This window comes from Sus scrofa, chromosome 9 (assembly GCF_054392235.1).
Source record: "Sus scrofa isolate SSC_HxYL_T2T_F1_AM1 chromosome 9, Sscrofa_HxYL_maternal_Yorkshire_Landrace_v2.0, whole genome shotgun sequence".
Classification (NCBI taxonomy): domain Eukaryota; kingdom Metazoa; phylum Chordata; class Mammalia; order Artiodactyla; family Suidae; genus Sus; species Sus scrofa.
The window spans coordinates 99203478-99226582 of NC_139391.1; the positions used below are offsets into that span (position 1 = coordinate 99203478).

General features: G+C 34.6%; 1 protein-coding gene across 2 annotated transcripts in view; it reads right to left on the reverse strand.

Moving 5' to 3' along the window:
* Window positions 1–639: 639 nt before the first annotated feature.
* Window positions 640–23105, reverse strand: part of LOC106504979 (uncharacterized) — a 980193-nt gene continuing 957727 nt past the window's right edge. For both annotated transcript variants that reach the window (XR_014816006.1, XR_001298990.3), the window contains one exon: window positions 640–4102. The gene's annotated coding sequence lies outside the window, so the exon portion shown is untranslated. The remainder of the gene's footprint in view (window positions 4103–23105) is intronic.

Sequence of the window (23105 nt, forward strand, 5' to 3'; positions counted from 1 at the left end):
TCTCAGGATTATGAGACCACCCTACCATGATACACCTCTGATTTTCTTATGACTACATGACCACCAGAGTACAGCTGCAGGTGAAAGATAAATTAACCTGCCCCCTGCTTCAGAGAATCCAATTTCCCATCTGCAGGGTATAAGAAGGCCCTGCCAGAAGGGCAGGGGGCTGGCTCTTCTCAAGGGTCAGTCTCTCTCTCCTGTCCCTTTAATAAATTTTCTTCTTTTTTCCTGGACACCTGGCTCATTCTCTTTATCTCCACACTTGCATTACAGCTAGGACTACTAGATTACACCAAATGGCATTACTATGAGATTAGCAAGATGAGACCAAGCAAGGCCCTGTGAGCACTCCTGGGCACAAAAGCATTTGCATCCTCCATTTCTTGTCAGTAGCAAATAGGCCTCATTTAGCCTCCATGGCCCTCCCTGATTTCCAAAAGTGCAGGTTCAGACAGTTGCTTATCAGGGAAGGGAGGGGATGCAGGGACAAATGAGGAGCAGTCAAGAAAAAATTGTGCAGTTTGGGACAGGATCCTGGTTCCTCTGAAAAAAAATATACCTAACTATATTTTTGAGCTCTTTTGTAGAACTTCACCACCAACAAATGAAAGATGTTAACTACTTCATGAACCATTCTTTTTTTTTTTTTTTTTTTTTTGTCTTTATGCCTTTTCTAGGGCTGTTCCTGCAGCATATGGAGATTCCCAGGTTAGGGGTCTAATTGGAGCTGTAGTCATTGGCCTACGCCAGAGCCACAGCAATGAGGGATCTGAGATGCATCTGCAACCTACACCACAGCTCACGGCAATGCCAGATCCTTAACCCACTGAGCAAGGCCAGGGATCGAACCTGCAACCTCATGGTTCCTAGTCGGATTTGTTAACCACTATGCCACGATGGGAACTCCAAGATGAAGCATTCTTCATTCCAGAAAGAAAGAAGACCTCCAGAACTTGTCCTGGGGCTACTAAATACCAACTTTGAAGAAGAATGGAAGCTTGCATCTACCCCAATTCTTATCTGTGTCCCTATTTTCCAATTCCAAAACTATAAACCTAGCAAAGCAATAAAAGCTATTTTTTCTTCTCCTTCACCCTAAACTCTGTCTCCACATTTCTATTCAGTACTGGTGGACAGAGGCCAAGTTGAGGCAATGAAGATACTAAATTTTCCATTAATTGCCAGTTTTGAGGTAAAGTTATCTTCTAGATACCTACATGGTGACTGATAAAGTGTTTTGTTTGGTTATTTACTATTATTATTGTCTTTTTAAGTATCCTTAACTCAATGTTTTAAAATATATATTCCATGTTCATTAATCAACATAACCTCCTTTTATATTTGTTGCACAATTTTTCTCATCTTTATGAGGGTTCCTTCAATTTAGTCCCAAAGTCCTTTTGATGTAACACTATCAGACATTTATAACTTCTTGGCTGTGATACAATATCACAGGCTAACCTTGAACATTTCATATACCAGTCTTGGAAACAGCCAATAACTTAAGATAAACTAGTTGCTATAGTGTATCAGAGTTCATAGTTTTGGGGACAGAAGTACCTCTTCCACCTGGGTTGTTATTATTTCTAGGTCTTTTTAGTGACCCAAACTAGGATAGATAGTTGGATAGACAGATAAATGTATAGCATTTTAAAAGACTTAGCAAGACTCAAACAGATCACCGTCTTTACCACTTAATGTATTAACCTAACCAAAAATAACTTTGTTACAGTTATAAAAAGCACATTTTGCAGCCTTCAAAGAAAAATAAAATGGAATAAAAGACACCAATAAAGAGGACAACTGAGATGATCTTGTGTTTGTTGTCCAAAGGAAAGGAAATCTTGGCCAACGGATTTCACATTTGACAGCGTTGATGACAAAGTTAAAACTCGAGGAGAGATGGTTGTAGAAAAGTTTAAGCAGCAGACCATGAGGATTCCAGAACCTACAGCAAAATTATACCATAACCTATTGCCATTAACATTTGGTTTACTAGAAGTCCCTTTGTTCTAAATCAATGACCTTTGTAGGACAATGTCCTTCTGATTCTTATGTATTCTGATTACTGGGACAGACTTGTTTTCTGGTACTTATTTTTTGTGAATACACTTTTTCCTTTTAAATAAAAATACTGTCTTTTCATATATTTGGCTTCCCTATAGTTTGACTAAGAGAAAGAATATGCTGATCATGCCAATGTAAGTATATTCACAATCCCTTTGGCATTTTTTTCTTCTGTTTCAAATTAATGATTTGGCACTCTGGGGTGTAACTTAGTATGAAGGGTATTTTGGTTAGCATTAGTAATTTTCTAAGCCATGGTCAGTCCTGGGCCTTTACAATAGCATATCTTCAAAGAAAGGACTAGATAATAGCAAGTGCTAATAATAGCAAGACGTCAAAGAAAGAAACAACTAGTTAATAGCAATGCTTTAAAGAAAAAAAGAATAGAAAGTCATTCTTCCTATGACCAGACCAGCAGATTGAAGCATAATAAGAAAGGACCAGCTTAAAATGAAAAATTTCTTTAAAACCTCTTATTTTGTAACAGAAATATTTGGTTCTTATGAATTCTACTTAGTAATAGGCTTATTTTATAAGCTTTTTTGCATCATAATAATGACATATTTATTGATACTCAGTATGTTCCAGGTATTGTGAAAGGGCTTTACACATTAGTTCTCATTGAATTCTCTCAGTTCAGGGAACCAGTGCTCAAAGGGGCTAAGTAATGTACATCTCTCAGTGACAATGTCAAGATGTGAACTCATGCTTATCTGACTACATATCCTCTGAAACATTCATTACTTGTCAGAATTATATGATAAGTTTATACTACAGTTTTCAATACTCCCTAGATCAGTGTCAAAAAAAGGTATATAAATATTTCATACATAAATATTTCATTTTTAGAGACTGCCTTAAACCTGTTAGGGATGGGGAATGGGGAATTGGACCTGCAGACTCAGAACAGACCAGTGATCAAACAATAAGAACATGCATAGACACAATACCAGGGACTCTTCAGACCACTTCCCTATAACCTGTTCCCCAGGCAGATGAGGCATCCTGCCCGAAACTGGCTGAAGGATCAAAAGGCACCCCCACACAGAGATCAATCAGTGCTCAGCCTTTATGCACACATGCAGGTTGCCAGGGCAGGAGAAATTAGTGGGCCTGGGGCAGGAGAAATCAAGTCCCAAATCAAGTCCACAGCATAGGGATATAAAGAGAAACCCAATTGTGAAGAGGACCAGGCCCTACTCCCAGGGCAGCCCACTCTCTCTCTCAGAATGTAAATAAATCTGCTGCACCCTTCTGTTCTGGCAAACTTGATTCTACAGGATTGTGGTCTCCAAGGCAACCCACAGTGGCAGTGTTTTGGTTCCAGCAGAGGTGGACCAAGACGCCCCCTTAAAGCACCCCAACAAGAGCTGTAACTCCATGTGTATATGGATTTGGCATCTAAATTAACCATAAAAGACCACCTAGATTATACATGTCTTAATTAGATACTTTTAACAATAAAATTATTTATGACTTACCTTTCAGAAGACATGCAGTAAATCAGCCTGGAAGTTATGCATATCTTAGCAGTACTTAAGCAGTCCAGAAAAAAAAAGTCAACCTCTCTTATTAGAAAATTTAAAAATAAATCTAGTTTAAAGCCTCTATTTCTGTTGACCACTGAGCTGCACAGCAGCTTTTATAAAATATGTTTCTCTGAGGACCCAGAATTGGAATGGTGTTGTTATAATGAAATTTACTCCCAAAATTTCTCATGTGTAATATTTAAAAAGCATTTGGAATTTTCAGAGTGGCAGGGACAAAGTCTAATTTTTATGTTAGGATGACCAACCAAAAAGAGGTACTAGCTTTTAAGTTTGCTTCTCTTTCTTCCTGAGTGAATTAAAGTTTGGCCTTCACCAGAATAACTGTTAATCCTGTGCTGGAATGCAATAAAATGACTCTATCAAAAGGATTACCTCTATGAAGTCTCTGGAGCCGCACACCTTGGCTGAATATTAGCTCAATCCTTGTTTGCTGTTTCACATTCAATAAGTCATTTAACCTCTAGATGCCCAAATTTCTTTGTCTGTAAAATAAAAATGATAAAATTATTCAATTCAAAGTGTTTTACAAGACTATCTGTGTTAACGCATGAAAAGGGTTTTGAATAATTCCTGGCACACAGAAAATGCCATTTTTGCCATGTACTGCTTGATTTATAAGTTTACTATTATAAATTTATTATCATTTTACTTAAGAGTGTCCCTTTAGGACTGCATATTAACATGTCTGAAAACATTATAGTATCATATAGGCAAATAATCTCAAGTAAGTTTACCATATTTAGCAGATAAAAGTGCAAAACATGTGGTTAAATTTAAATTTTAGATAAATAATGACATTTTTACTTTTTATCTTTTTCAGGCTACACCTGTGGCATATGGAGGCTCCCAGGCTAGGGGTTGAATCGGAACTATAACTGCCAATCTACGCCACAGTCACAGCAATGTCAGATCCAAGCTGCATCTGCGACCTATACCACAGCTCATGGCAACGCTGGATCCTTAACCCACTGAATGAGGCCAGGGATTGAACCTGCATCCTCATGGATACTAGTCAGATTTGCTTCGGCTAAGCCATGACAGGAACTCCCAAATAATGAATTTTTTTTAGTGTAAGTATAGCCCAAGTATTTCAGGTGCAGCAAGTGATATTCTAACAACTTTTCAACCTCCCATTATTATTTTCTTCTGGACTTGCAGAAAAGATCCCAGATTATTCTTTATTGACCGGGCTTGGAAAATGATCTTGTCAGTGAGCCAGGTACTATAACCGGCTATATGAAGTACTTTCTTTTGGTCCACAACTGAGTCATGGTATGGTAGGTCCCACCTCGAAGTCATACAATGAGGTTAAAGTTTATATCTCAATTTCTCTCTCAAGCCAGGTCAAAAACAAACCATCAACCTCTGCTAAAACTTGATTAAAAATAGAAGCAATCTCTCCTCCTCTTTCCTCTGATGGTTGAAAAGCTGTTAGAATGTAACCCAGAAGCTACTGCAAGAGAAACTATGCAATAAATAATGGGAAAAAATACAGAAGAAGGCAAAGAGATGAGAGGGAGAAAGGTAAGATTATGTTCTCAATGGCACTCTAAGCCCCTAGAGTCAATTGACCTGATTTGATATGCCACCAGCCTTTTCATTTATAGAGACTATTAAATTTTCTATTTAGCTAACACCAGTTTACATTTGATTCTCCATATGTACAGCTGAAAGATTCCTAGCTAATAAAGCAAGTAAAAGTCACCAGCAAGGCTTGAGAACCAGAGAATAGTCCAAGCCAGAAGTCTGGGAATCTTATAGTTAGTCTTCATATGGGTCCTAGCATAGGTCAGTGGTCAATAAATAAAGGTCATTTTTAATAGCATAATTATCACTTAATAATATCTAAGAAATAAAATGTAACTAATTTGGTATGTGAGATCAAGTTGCAAACCTCCACTTTCCATAAAAGGGTATTTAAAGCAACTCATGTTATTTCAGCTTTTCTTACAGTCAATACACTTCTATTTTCTCAAAGAATCATCATAAATATTCTACAACAGCACATAGCCCTTAGAAACATTTTGACAAGTTGAATTAGACAAGTGAGGATTTTAGTTCCATAGATATATAAATACTTTAAAGAATAAATGGATAAAATTTTCTGGGGCAATTTGAGTTTTGGTTTTGTCAAATTTTCAATGCTCGTAAAATTGTTTGAAGCATCAGATGACCTAGAACACAGATTTTTTTTTCCTCTGTCATTTGATTAATATCATGTTAGTATTGAAGCACAGCTGAGATATCTTTCTGTAATACTCTCAAATACCTCTAATTTTTTTTTAATGCTACAAGGAATGGATTTTTGGTGGTTGATATCATTATGTTCAATATCACAACTGCTATGACCTTTTCAATCAGTAAATAATAGGACTTTGCATAGATCTTCATATTTTATAAATTGCATTTTATACTTCTGAGGCCAGATGACCACAGTGGTCCACACTCAACTCTGCTAGTTAATATGTGAGTATCTTTGGCAAGTTACTTTACCTTTCTACAACTCAGTTTTCTTGTCTCAAAACTGGACTTTATAACACTTTTTGTTTCATAACATTGTTGTGAGGATTAAATACATTAACATGTAGAGAAGTTAATCTGAGGTGCATTGGAAGCAGAATGTTAAGTGTAAGGTATTATGATTATGATTATCATATATTGATCCAAATTTGCAATCTTCTGAAAGAGCACATTTTATTATTTATTACTATGTCCTGTAAGTGGGTAAAATCAAGGTCAGAGAAAATGAACTGACCAGCCAAGATCACATATCTCTGTCTAAGGAGCAAGTCTGAGTCTTAGCCTCAGGGCTGATAATTTATAAATGATGTGAAGAATCAGGAAATATTTTTTGTGGAGATGCCAAATTGTTTTTTTCAGCATTCTCAGAATCCATGGTCATTGTTCCCAGGAATGTGGTCCAATATGAAGTGCTTGGTTTTAAATTCAGGATATCCATCTGCATAAATCATTTTTCCTTTTTTGGCCAGACCCACAGCACATGGAATTTCCTGGGCCAGGGATTTGAATCTGAGCCACAGCTGAGACCTACACCACAGCTGTGCCAACACTGGATCTTTAACCCACTGCACTAGGCTGGGGATCAAACCCACACTGTCACAGAGACAATGCCGAATACCTAACCCACTGTGCCACAGCGGAAACTCCATAAATCATTTTCTTTAATTGAAAGTATTATTAGCTAAACCATATATTTTTAATTGTTCTCCATTTCTTGGTGCTCCCGAAATGGAGAACAAGTTAGGGAGATTTTCTTTAAAAAAAACTTTATCTAAGCTTGAATTTTGACTTAAAAGCTTTTTTTTGTTTTTTTTTTTTTTTTTTTTTTTGGGCCGCAGTGCAACATATGGAGCTTCCCAGGGTAGGGGTCGAATTGGAGCTGCATCTGCAACCTACACCATGGCTCACAGCAGCACCGGATCCTTAACCCACTGAGCGAGGCCAGGGATCAAACCTGTGTCTTCATGGATGCTAGTCAGATTCGTTTCTATTTTTTTTTAATTTCTTCTTTTTATTTTTGGTTTCTTTTCTGTTTTTGTTTTGTGGTGATAGTTGTTGAGTTGTAGTTTATCTCCTATTAATAATAATGCATACTGACCTAGATAAAATTTTTCTCTTTAGAAGGTAGACTGGCATGCAGTAATTAGAGACCTGATTCTATTAAAGCCTACTTACAGCAAAATATGATTTACTATACTTTTCAGATAAAGGTTTCACTTTGGTCTCTGATGAGGCAGCACTTACTACATCATCTCCAAAATTCAACAGCATATGTAAGAATTGTAACAGAATTTGCAAGCATCAGGATATCCAAGCACAAATTTTATGCTTATGTTTAGAACTTTATGTCCAGGCTGAAAATCCTAAGACAGCATTTACACTTTAGAAAGTAATGATACAACACAGAGACACTGTACAAAGAAACTGCAAAAGTGATTTTTTACCCCATTACTATACTTGATCAATAAGGGAGACAAACAGCTTTAGCTCTGTAAAATAAACTCTAATTAAAAAGGAATAATGAATGTACATGATCTAATTATTTTCTATAATGCTAGGGGTTAATAATATACTATCGAACTTATTAATAACTGTTCAACTAATAACTACTTTTTGCAGTTAACTCTTTCTGTTTTCTTTCTAGTTGGTAAGCATCATCTTGGACCATGTAGTACAGATAATGAATTCCTACTGGCTGATTTTTAAAGTGTTTAAAACTCACCAAAAATGTATGAGATAAAAAGTTATGATAAATTAGGCAAAAAGTATAGAGGACATACTTTCAATAGGAAAAATATACACATATTGTAATAATTAAAAATATATATTTAACCCTACTCAAATAGGTTTAAAAACTAGGGCTTTTTTTTTTTGCAAGATATGCATTGATAATGAAGTGTAATTTTGTTCTTGTTCCATCAGTAATTTTCATTTGCCATGGAGGCAATGAACAGGGTGATCTAATTTACATATTTAATTTTTTTTTCAAGTAAGAGCTGAATACAGGTCATGAGTTTTTTCATCAGAAAATGTTTTGTTTTAACCTTCTTTGGTTATTACACACTAGGGAATCTAAAAAATCTAGCTTACCAATTTCTATCTTATAAAAAGTGCTTTATATTTACTTGGCTTCAGAGACACAATGATACATATAAAACTATGAAAATCAATGTAGATTTTATGGGAAAGATACTAACCTGATTCCAAAATGGATATACAGAGAATATATTAAGCAGTATTAGAGATAATTTAAGTGCAAACAGTATAACCACACTTTATTGTGCAAAACTGCCTAGAGTCCTTTTTTTTTTTTTTTTTTTTTTCCTTATTATCTAGCTTAGATGCCAACAACAACCACTTGCTTCACTTTCTGGAAAATATCCCTAACTACCCTGCCCAGTTCTTTTCACTTTGTTAGCTACTTGAGCAAAATCTTAGCCATAGTAAATTCTCATACTACAAGAAATCACAACTAAGAAAACTTAGCCTACACAAAAATTCACGATCACTAGTTTCAAGTGGGAACTTAATTCTCCCTTTCAGTCCTATAAGATATTTTCACCTTTCCAACTCTCTTGCTCACCTAAAGAATATAAGATAAAGGAATCCAACTAGTAAACAAGAGGATATGAGTTTGATCCCTGGGACCCTCCATACGCCACAGGTGTGGCCCTAAAAAGACAAAAAATAAAATAACAAGTATAAGGTGACATGTCATTGTGTTTAAATTCGAATTTCCCTAATTACTAGTGATGTTGACCATCTTTTTATATACCTGAAATCCTTTCCTATATCTTCTTTGGAGAAATATCTATGCAAGCCCTTTTCCCATTTTTAATTTTTTGCTTTTGTTTTATAAGTTCCTTAAACATGTTGAATATTAGCTCATTAAATATATGTTTTGAAAATATTTTCTCCATTCTGTAGGTTGTCTTTTCATTTGCTTGATGCAGACATTTTTTAATTTTTCATTTATTTATTGTTTTTTTTTAGGGCCAGACCTGCAGCATATGGAAGTTCCCAGTTTAGGGATTGAATTGCAGCTGTAGCTGCCTACGCCACAGCCATGGCAATGCCAGATCTGAGCTGCATCTACAACCTACGCTACAGCTCATGGCAATGCCAGATCCTTAACCCACTAAGCAAGGCCAGAGATGGAACCTGCATCCTCATGGATCCTAGTCAGGTTTGTTAACAACTGAGCCACAAAGGGAACTCTCCCATTTAATTTTTTTATAGAAGTAATTTACACAAAATATTCTATTAGTCTCAGGTGTATAACATAGTGGTTTGACATTTATACACATTATAAACTGACCACCATTGTGGTGAAGTAGCCATCTGTCACCATATATAGTTATTGCAATACTGTTGACTATATTCCCAATGCCATACATTATATCCCCTAACTAATTAATTTTACAACTAAAAGTTTGTACATCTTAATCCCATCACAACCCTATATACAAATTTAGAGTCAGTAAGATTTAGATCTGAAAAGAAAGACACAAGTAAATTTTCTAAGAGAATACCTTGCTTATATTCATCATCCTTTATTTATCTTCTTGTGCAGTATTCTCTGACTTCTGCTAAGCATTTGCCAATCAGAGCATTTGGTTTCTGCTATATCAGTCCACTGATAACATTAGTATCATTTTCACTTTTAAAGATAAGACAAAAAAGTTTCCTTTTCCCTCTTAAACAAATCCTTGGTTTTCATAATCATTTTCCTTTGATCATCACTGTCTTTGCCAGGAGCTATTTGATTGTAATATTAAATTTTGAATAAAAATGCCAATTGGGAGAATCTTATTTTGCTTTGGGGCTAAAAATCAGTCAAGATTTTAATTTGTTTTCTTCCCTTTAGACAAGAAGAAATGTTTTCAAAGGCACTGCATTCCTATAAACACTGCATATGGGTTAACAAGCCATAGAGAAAAAATATAGTTATCTTTATTGTTGTAGTGGAGTTTTTTCTCTCAGAGTTCCGAGAAAGCAGAGACCTAGGCTATGGTCCTAAGCTGCAACATGCTAATAAGAAGTTTTATTTTATTAATGAGGGATAAAAGGGAATATGTCATATTTTAAAGTCTTGATTTGGTCTTTGATTGGTCTGAGAATATGATTTCATGGCTATTAGGTAGCCTGAAAACAGCACTTTCTTACAATGATTGATGTTTCCTTTTGCACAATGTTTCAGCATGGAATAAATAAATCATATTTGCCCTGGAAATCCATGTTATTCCTGCATAACTGATATTACAGTTGATGTTTCCATTTTAGATGCTGACCAAGTGTCATGCCCTATTCATTCGATTCCTTGAACTTTGCAACCTCTTGCTATATTTTTCCTATACAAAGCTATTTCTCTTGAAGGCTTGAGTTTTAGCACAGCCTTGTTTGGTGAAGATATATGACTGTTAAAATGAAATTTGTGTCAAAAGAATCTGGTCAAACTGAACCACATACCTCTAAGTCACTCTCTACAGGCATACAGTGAATAGAGGCAGACACAGGTTAGGTCAAGTAGGATTGAAGACGTTGGGTAAAACTTAAGCAAAACACATCCATAGGTTTCTTTCTTTTCTTTCTTTCTTTCTTTCTTTCTTTCTTTCTTTCTTTCTTTCTTTCTTTCTTTCTTTCTTTCTTTCTTTCTTTCTTTCTTTCTTTCTTTTTCTTTTCTTTTCTTTCTTTCTTTCTCTTTCTTTCTTTCTTTCTTTCTCTCTTCCTTCCTTCTCTTCCTTTCTCTCTCTTTCTTTTTAGCATTTATTGTATTGTAAAACAGATAATACTGAAATTGGAGCCTTTAATGAGTTAAAAGAAATAAAAACTAAAAGCATATGGATTTAAGTATCTTTTCATAAAATTAGTGGATATCAAAGATCACCTCTATGTTATAATTCCAAAATGTGAATATTAGGTGTGGGATTTTTTTCTTAATTCTTAATTTATTTGTATCTGCAAAGTCCCTTCTGCCATATAAAGTAACATACACCTTGGGGATTGAGACCTGGAAAATTTGGAGGCCACTGTTCAGTCTGCAACAATCCACCTTCTGGCCCCCAAAGATTCACACCCATCTCTCATGTAAAATCCATTCACCCAATCCCAACATCTCTAAAAGTTTCAATGCATTACAGCATCAATGCAATTTCAAAAGCTCATCTAAATAGAAAAATACGTGTTTTTCACAATAATGAAGCTAAATTAACTGCTCAAAAGTGAGTCATTCTTCTTCTTCCCATTCTTAGAACACTTTTGACATTATGCACATGCAAATTTAATAAGCTACTTCTGCACTCAGAGACATTTACCTTTTAGATACTTCCCCTGGAAGCAAATACTGTCACTAAGTATGTGGTAAACAGATGCCTAGATTCTATAAATCTCAAACTTCACTCTCTTTTGTTTCCTCATCATCATGTTTATAAAATTTACTAATTCTGCTCACTAGAGTATAAAATTCATTTGTATAACCATCCCAAAAGAGATTTATCAATTCTAATATTAATGAACATTTGGCTTGTTTCCAGTTTTTCTATACTAGTGCAGCAGTAAACATCTTATACATTGACTTTAGTGGATTAATGTACACACTAAGTTGGGTCAAGGACAAAGAATGGAATTTCAAGAGTTATGCTGGCTTCTTACTCCTGCCCAGGTTTTTTATCTGGAATCTCCAATTCTTTCCCTCATAAAGTACATAGAATATATCTCCTTTATAATTTTTTAAGTAACTGCGTAGATATGCAACAATGCATGTTAAAAAACATTCATTTCTTCCAACAATTTCAAATGGAACATTACCATATGGTAAAATTTTGTGTGTACTTTGGTGTCTTCCTAGTTTTACTATTCATTCCATTCCTCCATGTACCATATGCCATTATCAAAGCTTTTAATGATAAATGATTTACAGTATGTTTTAAAATCTGTATGCTAGAACATTATCAGCTATTCACTTACACCCACCACATACATACTTCTTTGTCAGATACTCCTGAGTATTTTGATTTTTGCTCTTCCAAGTAAATTTTATAATCAACTTGTCTAGATCTGGAAAAGTATGAATACTGGGATTGCATTATATTTTATGAATATATAACATCTTTATCATGTTAAGAATTTCTAAGAACATTATACAATTTTCCTTTTTTTCAAATATATTTCTAAATCTCTCAGGACACTAGAGGTTTCCTCATATAAGATTTTGATGTTTCTTGCTAATTTCATGCTTATGTATTTTTTTCTTTTTGCTGACATAAATGTATATTATCATCCACTATGTATTTTACTTGACGTTTATCTGTTTATAGGAAAGCTGTAGATTTTTGTGTGTTAATTATCTGATCTGCTGTATTACTAAATTCTCTTAGTGTTTGTATTCCTTTTTCCATTGGTACTTTTCAATTTTCCAGATATAGACTATTTTTTTTATTACTCAGTGAATTTTATTACATTTATAGTTGTACAATAATCATCACAACCCAATTTTATAGCATTTCCATCCCAAACCCCAGGTGTGTACCCCCACCCCCTGATATAGACTAATTGGAGATATACTTTTATCATGCTAAAGAAATATCCAATAATTCTCTTGCATTGAGGATTTTAACATGAATATTTTTAATGCTATTTATTCTCAATGGAAAGGTTCATATAATCAGTCTGCCTGAATCTAACTATATGAAAGATTTTATTAATTGATTTCCTAACACAAACTACCCTGCTCTCCTGGAAATAATTAATTTGGTCATGATAGGATATTATTTTAATACAATAAATAATTTTTTCATGACTACTCAATGAATAAGTTTGTTTTGTAGTTTCATTTTTGGTACAGTTTTTAGTAATTATGTTGCATAAGTGCCAAATAAACAAATTTTAAAAACAGTTTTGATGCTCTATAATAATTCATGTAGTTTGGGATGATCTGTTTCTTAAAGAAGTGGTTTAATTGTCCTGTAAGTTTCCTCCGTGAAACCCTGTGATGTCTTCTGTTGGATTCTCTTTAATTTTTTTTTTCTTGGCATGGCTTTGTTTGCTCTGTCTGTCTCTATTGTGATGGATTTTGATGAGGAGCATTTTACGGAAAAAAGTACTTTACTTGTGTTAACTTATTGAGAAAAAAGTTGAAAATTATCTGTTGTCTATTTCATCTATGTTTTAAAATTTATCTGCATGAAATTCTGCAAATTGTAACTTCATTTGGACTAATCTTTTTCATGGAAATTTTGCATAACTAATTGAGCCAGATTTGGTACATGTCCTGTTAGCTACTGAGACAGGCGGAACAGGATGCATGGCCAGAAATAAGGGTTCTCCTCACCTCTCAACATTAGATCAAGTCCTATTAAACACCACAGTCTAATCTCAGTCTTATATTAGTGACTTGGAGATAAGATTATCTTTCTCCTCAGGATAGAATGGCAATGTCAGAAGTGATCTTAAGTGGAAGAAAGTTATGCCCACTTGTTGGCAGAAAAATGAGAAAAATGTTCCAGATCAATTATCAAAAAATGACACTTGCTTAAAGATGTATCACCAAAGACCCAGAAGAAAGAGTTCCCATTATGGCTCAATGTTTAATGAACCCAACTAGTAACCATGGGGTTGTGGGTTCAATCCCTGGCCTGTCAGTGGGTTAAGGATCCCATGTTGCTGTGGCGTAGCCCAGTGATTACAGCTCCGATTCAACCCCTAGCCTGGGAACCTCCATATGCTGCAGTTGCAGCCCTAAAAAGACCAAAAAAAAAAAAAAAAAAAAGACCCAGAAGGAGAGAATTAAGACAAAACCAGACTACTTGGGTTTTATTTCCTGGAGTAAAAAATGGATGACATAAATTATGTTGCTGTAGCCTGAATCATTCCAGTGCTACATCAAAGTCTGAAAAGGTCAATCTGTAATATTCCACATCTTCAACAGAGAAAATATATTGATGTAACGCTTTTAAGGACAAAGAGGATTTTAAATTAAAAATAGTGTATTGTAATAACAAACCAAAATTAAAGGAATTTTTCAAGGCTAACAGAATATTTACATTTTGTTCTGTGATTAGGTGGGTGACTTGGGTGTATGAGGTGGAAGAAATATTAAAATTGATGTCAAATAGTTAAGAAGGAAAAACAATTTTCATTATTCTAGTTTGGCTATTTGCTTAGGCAGTAATGGAATAAAACTTTATAGCATTAAATGGTTATGAAAGACCTTAGAGATCATTTGGATTAGTAGTTTTGTTTTGTTTTTTTCTTTTTTTGGTCATACCCACATCTTATGAAAGTTCCCAGGCCAGGGACTGAATCTAAGACATACCTATGGCAACAACAGATCCCTTAACCCACTGCCCCCAGGATGGGGATTAATCCCACACTTCTGCAGTGACCCGAACTGCTCAGATTCTTAACCTACAGTGCCAGGGCAGGAACTTCTGGATTAGTAGTTTTTAAACCTTTGTGAAAAATGTAAATCATATGAAAGTCCAAACATAAAATAGCTAAAAGCAAACATGCTGTATTAAAATAGAGGTTCCATATACTCTTATCTTTCTCCTGGTTCTCTCCAAATCACATCATTAGAGATGTTTCCAGAAAAGTTCAAAGAATCTCTATGGGTTTGAAAATTTATGATCTGATGCAAGCCTTCATTTTAGACATGGGAATGGATCTTGAGGCTACCTAGTGGAAGAATAGGCATGAAAATGGTGCTGCTCCTCCTGGCTCTGTTCTCTGCATCCCCAGTGGACCCCAAAGCCCCCTATTCTCTCCCACTCCCATAGCTTTTGCCAACTTATTCAATACAAGAATTTCAGCTCTATCAAGGTAAGGGATCTCATAAGAAAATCAAATGGAGGAAGCACAAAAGACCCAGAATTTCCAAAGCAATCCCAAGGAACAAAAAACAAGCAGGAGGCATAACTCTCCCAGACTTCAGGCACTATTACAAAGTCACAGTAGTCAGGACAGTGTGGTATTGTTACGAAAACAGATATACAGACCAATGGAGCAGAATAGAGAACCCCAAAATAAACTCAGATACCTGCAGTTGATTAATCTTCAACAAAGGAGGCAAGGATACGGAATGGGAAAAAAACAGTCTTTTCAGCAAGTGGTGCCGGGAAAATTGGACAGTTGCATGTAAATCAATGAAACTGGAACACACTCTCACATCATGCACAAAAATAAACTCAAAATGGCTTAAAAACCTAAACATAAGACAAGATACCATCAATCTCCTAGAAGGTAATATAGGCAAAAAAATTTTTAACATCAACCTTACAAGTGTTTTCTCAGGTCAGTCTCCCAAGGCAACAGAAATAAAAGCAAAAATAAACCAATGGGGCTTAATCAAACTTAAAAAGCTTTTGCACAGCAAAGGAAACCATAAAAAAAAGAGACAACTTACAGAATGGGAGAAAATAGTTTCAAATGATACAACTGACAAGGGCTTAATCTCTAAAATACACAAACAGCTTATACAACTCAACAGCAAAAAAGCCAACAACTCAATGGAAAAATGGGCAAAAGACCTGAATAGACATTTTTCCAAAGAAGATATACAGATGGCCAACAAGCACATGAAAAAATTCTCAACATCCCTGATTATTAGAGAAATGCAAATCAAAACTACCATGAGATACCACCGCACACCAGTCAGAATGGCCATCATTAATAAGTCCACAAATAACAAATGCTGGAGGGGGTGTGAAGAAAAGGGAATCCTTCTGCACTGTTAGTGGGAATGTCAACCGATACAACCACTATGGAAAACAGTATGGAGGTACCTTAGAAAACTAAATATAGAACTACCATATGACCCAGCAATCTCACTCTTGGGCATATACCCAGGTAAAACTTTCCTTGAAAAAGACACATGCACCCACATGTTCATTGCAGCTCTAGTCACAATAGCCAAGACATGGAAACAACCTAAAGACCCATCAAGAGATGAATTGATTAAGAAGATATAGTATATATACTCAGTGGAGTATTACTCAGCCATAAAAAGAGCAAAATAATGTCATTTGCAGCAACATGGATGAAACTAGAGACTCTCATACTGAGTGAAGTGCATCAGAAAGAGAAAGACAAATACCATATTATCTCCCTTATATCTGGAATCTAATATATGGCACAAATGAATTTTCCCACAGAAAAGAAAATCATGGACATGGAGAACAGACTTATGGTTGCCAAGGGGGAGGGGGAGGGGAGGTAGTGGGATGGACTGGGAATTTGGGGTTAATAGATGCAAAGTATTGCCTTTGGAATGGATAAGCAATGAGATCCTGCTGTATCGCACTGGGAACTATGTCTAGTCACTTATGATGGAGCATGATAATGTGAGAAAAAAAATGTATATATGTATGTGTGACTGGGTCATCTTGCTGTACAGTAGAAAATTGACAGAACACTGTAAATCTGCTCTGATGGAAAAAATAAAAATCATTCTAAAAAAAGGAAAAAAAGTCAATTGGAGGGACTTTCAGTTTGAAAAAATCAGAGTATAGTCCATAATGGACAGTTGGTTGGGTATAATCAGCCTCTCTGGTTATCTAGTTATGGTTTTGGTGTTGTTTTAATGCATAAATGTAACAAACGATTATTGATAGAGGCCACATACAATTTTTTTTCTTTGAATTTGCTAGAGGACATAATTTATGTCTTCAAGCTACTCTGTATGCTGATCTATGTTCATTCCATAGTAAAAAGATTTTCTCTGAAATGGTATTTGTTTTTTGATCTCGTCATTTAACTTTGAAAGTAATTCACAATTTAGAACTGTGTAAGAGGAAAAATAAGAATGTTTCCACAAAGTCTAGGGCCTATTTTGTGGAGGTCAAACTTGCTAAAAGCCTCATTTTTCTGTGTGTATGTATTAACATAAGTATCCAGGAATACTTCTGCCATATACATCTAAGCAAAATCCTTTGGCCCTTCAAAATCGATAGAAGTGCTGAAGTATTTTGAAAGACTGCTATTAGCATTGAAATTGTTTAACACTGAACAAAGCAAACTCACTAGAGGAAACTTGAGATAATTTCTTTGACTAGAGATTAGTAGTCAAAGAAAACTACAGATTTATTCTGCTTCTCAGAATTTAGATTATAAACATCACCATGTTTAATATATTGAAATGGTTTTTCAAAGTGTAGGAAGGGCTAATGAACTGATATTTCAATCTACAATAACCACAAGTAGGGTGTAAAATAATTTTTTAGGCTCTATGAGTGTGTATCTCTCCTATAAAGATAATGCTAGCTTCATAGAATGTGTTGAGAACCAAGTATAAAAAGAAACAGGAAAATATGAACTTTGGTGAGGGGATCTGTCAATCAAAAGTGACGCATAACTGATGGAGATAGTGTAAATCAGCAGAAAGGACATTAAAAATCATGGTAACTTCAGAATATATGTTCAGAAACACCTTACCCAACCTTCTCTGAATCCTGTGGTTTTCCAGCATCACTGATGAGAACTGCCATCACTCCCAGCTCTGTGTACATATCAATTACTCTGATTTCTCATGCTTTCAGGTGTTTTTAAATTTTTCTGGTCTTGATTTGTTTCCTCACATGTAGGTTTAGTAAGTACTTGGCTGGATATTCGAGGGAACCTTCTACAGATTTCCAGAATTCTCTCTTTACAGAGCTCTTTCCTTATTAGTGCTCTGAGTTGTGAACTCTCTCTTCTTTGATTCCCCCAAGAGTCTCTGCCTCATGTGACTAGTGCAGCATCTGCAGGGTTGTCCTCCTTATGCCCCAGACTGAAAATTCTATTATTTCTATAAGCTTGGGTCACCCTAGGGCTCTTTTTTTTCATTCCTAAGGGATGTGTTTATTTTTTGATGTCCACTGTCTTGAAGACCATTTTGTTTTCATTATTTTCCTAACTTTTTGATAGTTTCATTATTTTACCTTTTTGATAGTTTCATTAGAACCAAAAGTCTGGTTCCTGTTATTCCATCTTGGCCAGAAGCAGAAGTTCTTTATGTACAATTTATTTTGTTTTTTATTGGTACCTTTTTTACTTTTTATCAGAGCCATTATTCATTTAAGTCAGGTTGTAAGCACTATTGTCTCTTAATACTGAAAAATGTTTTCATATTGCTCTCATTCTTAATGTGTTCTGAGCTAAATACATAAAACAAGATTTATATATTTTTTTTACTCCTAGAAAAACAAAGATGTATTTACAGTGACCCTTGGCCTTTTATTTATTGGTCTACTGCATCTAGGTTTCATTCCTTTTGGTCTTAATTATTATATTTCTTGGGGTTTTATCTGTTTCAGTCTTGTGATTCTTCAGTTATGCATTTGGGTCTTTATTTTGGTTCTTCAAACTGATAAAGTTCTAGTCCATCTCTTTTGCTATAATATTTCTCATACTCTGTCTATTTTTTCATCTGAAAGCTACCATTATACATGTGTTAGAATTCTCTATGTCTCTCTTTCTCCTTCCTATTCCCTGTATGTTTATCTTTCTGTGCCTAATGAATGCATATATCCTCATGTCTGATAGTTCTCTAATTTTTGCCACTTGTTTTTAATCCTCTCATGCTATTATTTCTAAAACCACCATGTGTATTTTTTACTTCTAGACATCCATTTTGTCCTATGAATAAAGTTTTAAAGTGTTCTGTCTTAAAACAGAATAACACTGTTTTTACAAATTCTGTCTTACAGAATTCTGATTCCTTCTCATGTTTGGTTAAGTATTGGGATTTTGAGATTGTATACATCTTTTATTTTTTTTCCATCCATGGCATAAATAAACACCTCATTCTGTAGTTTTTCTCTTCCATTTTCAAAGACTATACATCATGTCAAGTGTCCTGGCTTTACTAGTGGCCTTAAATATAACTTTCAGCTTGTCTGCACTCAAGGCCAGATCACTTTTCTCCATATTCCTGACAAAAACAAAACCCCTCAGTTTGGTTAGAATCTGTGTCTTCCGATGATTGGCAATTGTCATCTGTATCAACTTGAACTCTACTTTGGGATTCTTTTTTTTTTTTTTTTTTAATTTGAGACAGAGTCATTCTTTTGTCATTTTTAAAAAGTTAGATGTATAATAATTTTGCCACATTTTATCTATAGTTTTTAGGATTTTTTTTTTGGCCTGGAGAGTGATCTATGAACATAAGGTAAGCTTGTCAGAAAAATTCATGTAATTTTTCCATACCTTAGTTAATATATTTCTCTCAATGATTCAATGAATATAGATTAGTAGAGAAAAAAAATGAGCCTTAGACATTTTCAGTGACTTTACCAGAATCACATTATTAGTAAATATTTTAACTAGGATTCAAATCAATCAATGGCCTCTCTTGGCTTTGTACTTAGCCTTCAATGTATATAATAGCTTTAAGAAACAAGGTATTTGGATATCCTATATATATATGTTTTTTCTAAATGGAGAGGGGACCTCAATTATATGACCTACACTTTACAGTTGAATCTGAGTATATTCTGTGTTCTCAGCAATTTAAACATCTTGTGAAACCTGATCAAATTACTGGGTTTGGTGAGAAAGGGAAAAGAAAGAATAATGCTCTAATATTAGATATTGGCAGGTGAATCAAGCTTCTGTCTTTCTCTTTGCTTAAAAATTATAGTCTCCTAAACCCCAGGGATGGCTAGTGGAGAACTTCCTCTCACAAAAATTCTTTAACTTTAATTTGTGGTGTGCTAAAATCAGACTATTTGAAGTTACCTATGATTAGTGCTTGATATTGACTGTGCTTTACCTATTAATCTTGAGTTATATAACTTCCCTTGAGGTTTATTATCCTCTTGATTTAGTTTGCTATCTCAGTACCAATTCTGTCATTTGCATTTTAAAAAACAAATCCTTTAAGCTCTCATGAGCTTATTCTTTTAGTAGTAAAAGGGTTAGTTACTCAATTAATTAAATTAAGTAGATAAATAAAACTGGTTCATAATTAATATTTTTATCACAACTTCATATGAAGGAAACAAACTTCAGTTAACCTCTTTCAATACTGATGTTGCCTCTATGGTGGCTCTCTTTTACTCTGTAGAATTTTCCAAAGAATTTTTCACATCACATGAATTTCAGAAACACTCCCTGAAGTTATAGATACCTAAATATTCATGGCTCTGATTTACTCACTGATTACTATTTATCTGAACTGAAGTTCTAAGTCAGATTGAATCCTTTTCTTACTTTCTCATCTACTCCCAATTTAGAAGATAACACTGTTCATGCTATAAACAAAATGCACTAATAAAGACAGAAATGTCTATTCTTAAAAGGTTATATTCTAAGTATTTTCCGATTCTCTTACAGCAATTATTAGAGTTGCACAGTATACTGTCTGTATGATTATCAGGAAACATGATTATATCATTAATAGAAAGATCTGAAGGACATAGGGGATGAAACTTTTCATTTGTAACAGAAGTTATGGACAGTTACAGAGATCATTATATAAAAAAGAAATTTTTCCAGAGGTCAGCTTCTAGGTCTCCAAAATATCTCACCTGAGGTGTAAGTGCTATGTGATAGATAAATGATTCCAATTATTCATGGGGAAGTTTGACCAAGTTTTAGGAGCTTGCTTTTAAGATTTTCTATTTCTGTTCTCTGTCACTATCCCCTAACAACTGCTGCCTGACTCTGTCTTAACTACTCTAGAGACTTGAATTTTTTTTCTGTTTAACTAGGTGCTATGCATAAGGCAAATCAAAACAATTATTGGCTATTCTTTCTGAGATTGAATAAAGTTAAAGTCAATTACCCCAAAGCATTTCTTAGTAGGTCCTGGCTCTGGATCTTTTTTAGGTTCATTTCCTGTACTGTTATATGGAGTGTCAAAACTTTAACTAATCAATTCCAGTTGCAAGCTTAAACCCCATACCAATTGGCAAACATTATACTGATTACTTCTCAAATCTAACAATACTTTAAAGTGATAATACACCATGATCAAGTGAAATTTATTTTAAGGGTGCAAATGGTTTAAATTTCCAAATACATTGCATTAAAAAATGGAAGATAAAAATCCTATGATTCCAATAGATGAAGAAAAAAATTGACAAAATTCAACATCCATTTACAATAAAAACTCTCAATAAAGTAAGTATAGATGGAATGTACCTCACCATTATAAATGCCATATATGACAAACTCACCACTAATATCATACTCAGACAGCTTTTGTTCTAAGATGAAAAGCAAGAAAAAGATGCCCACTATTGCCACTTTTATACAACACAGAAGTTTTAGCCACAGTAATTTGGAAGGGAAAAGAAATAAAAGACTTATAAATTAGAAATGAAGAAGTAAAACTGTCACAATTTGATTCTATATACAGATCCTAAAGATTCTACAAGAAAACTGTTAGGACTAATAAATTGAACTCGGTATTCAACTCAGTAAAGGTGCAAGGTATATAATCAATATGCAGAAATCAGTGACATTTCTATACACTAATAATGAATTATCAGCAAAATTATGAAAACAATCCTACATACAATAGCACCAAAATGAATAAATACCTAGAATAAGTTTAACAAAGGAGGTGAAAGAAAGATATTCCATCTTCATGCACTGAAGGGTAAGTACTGTTAAAATGTCGATACTATCCAAAGCAATCTAAAGGTTCAATTAACCCCCTGTCAGACTTCCAATGGCTTATTTCACAGAATTAGAACAAATAATTCTAAAGTCTGAATGAAATTACAAAAACTCTGAATGGACAAAACAATCTTAAGAAAGAAGAACAGAGCTAGAAGAATCATGCTCACTGATTTCAGACTGTATTACAATGTTAAAGTAATCAAAACATTACGGTACTGGCAGAAAAACAGCCACATAGATCAATGGAACAGAATAGAGAGCCCAGAAATAAATCCACACAGTTATGGTCAATAAATCTATGACAAAAGAGGCAAGAATTAGAATATACACTATGGAAAAGACAGTCTTTAATAAGTGGTACTGGAAAAATTGGACTGCCTGTAAAAGAATTGAATTCGAATATTCTCTGGACTTCCCATCGTGGCTCAGTGGTAACAAACCTGACTAATATCCATGAGGATGCAGGTTTGATCCCTGGCCTTGCTCAGTAGGTTAAGGATCTGGCATTGCTGTAAGCTGAGGTCTAGGTCACAGATGTGGCTTGGATCCCACATTGCTGTGGCTGTGGTGTAGGCCATCAGCTGCAGCCCCAATATGACCCCTAAATTGGGAACTTCCATGCACCACAGGAACAAAGAAATAAAAAGAAAGAATATTTTCTAACACCATATAAAAAAGTAAACTCAAAATGGATTAAAGACCTTAATTTAAGACTGGATACTCCAGTCTCAAACCTCCTAGAAGTAAACATAGACAATAAATTCATTGACATTGGCCTTAGCAATGTTTTTGTAGATGTGACTCCAGAGGCAAGGGAAACAAAAGCAAAAATAAACAATTGGTACCACATCGAATCAAAAGTTTTCTGCACAGTGAAGGAAACCATCAAAATGTAACCTACTAAATGAGAGAAAATGTTTCAAAATCATATATGCAATAAAGGGTAAAATATCCAAAATATCCAAAGAATATAAACAACCTAAAAAAAAAAAATCCACAAATAATCTCATAAAAAATGGGCAGAGGATCTGAATAAATTGTTTTCTAAGAAGACATAGAGATGGGCAACAGGCTCATGAAGAGATATTCAACATCACTAATTATCAGGGAAATGCAATTCAAAAGCACAATAACATACTGCCTCATATCAGTAGAATGGTAATTATGAAAAGACAAGAAATAACGAACAGTGGAGAGCATGTAAAGAAAACGGAAACCTCATGCACTGTTCATAGGAATGTAAATGGGTGTAGCCACTGTGGAAAACAGTATGGAAATTTCTCAAAAAATTAAGAATAGAACTACCATATGGCCCATACATTGCACTTCTGGGTATTTACCTGAAGAAAAAAAACTCACTGA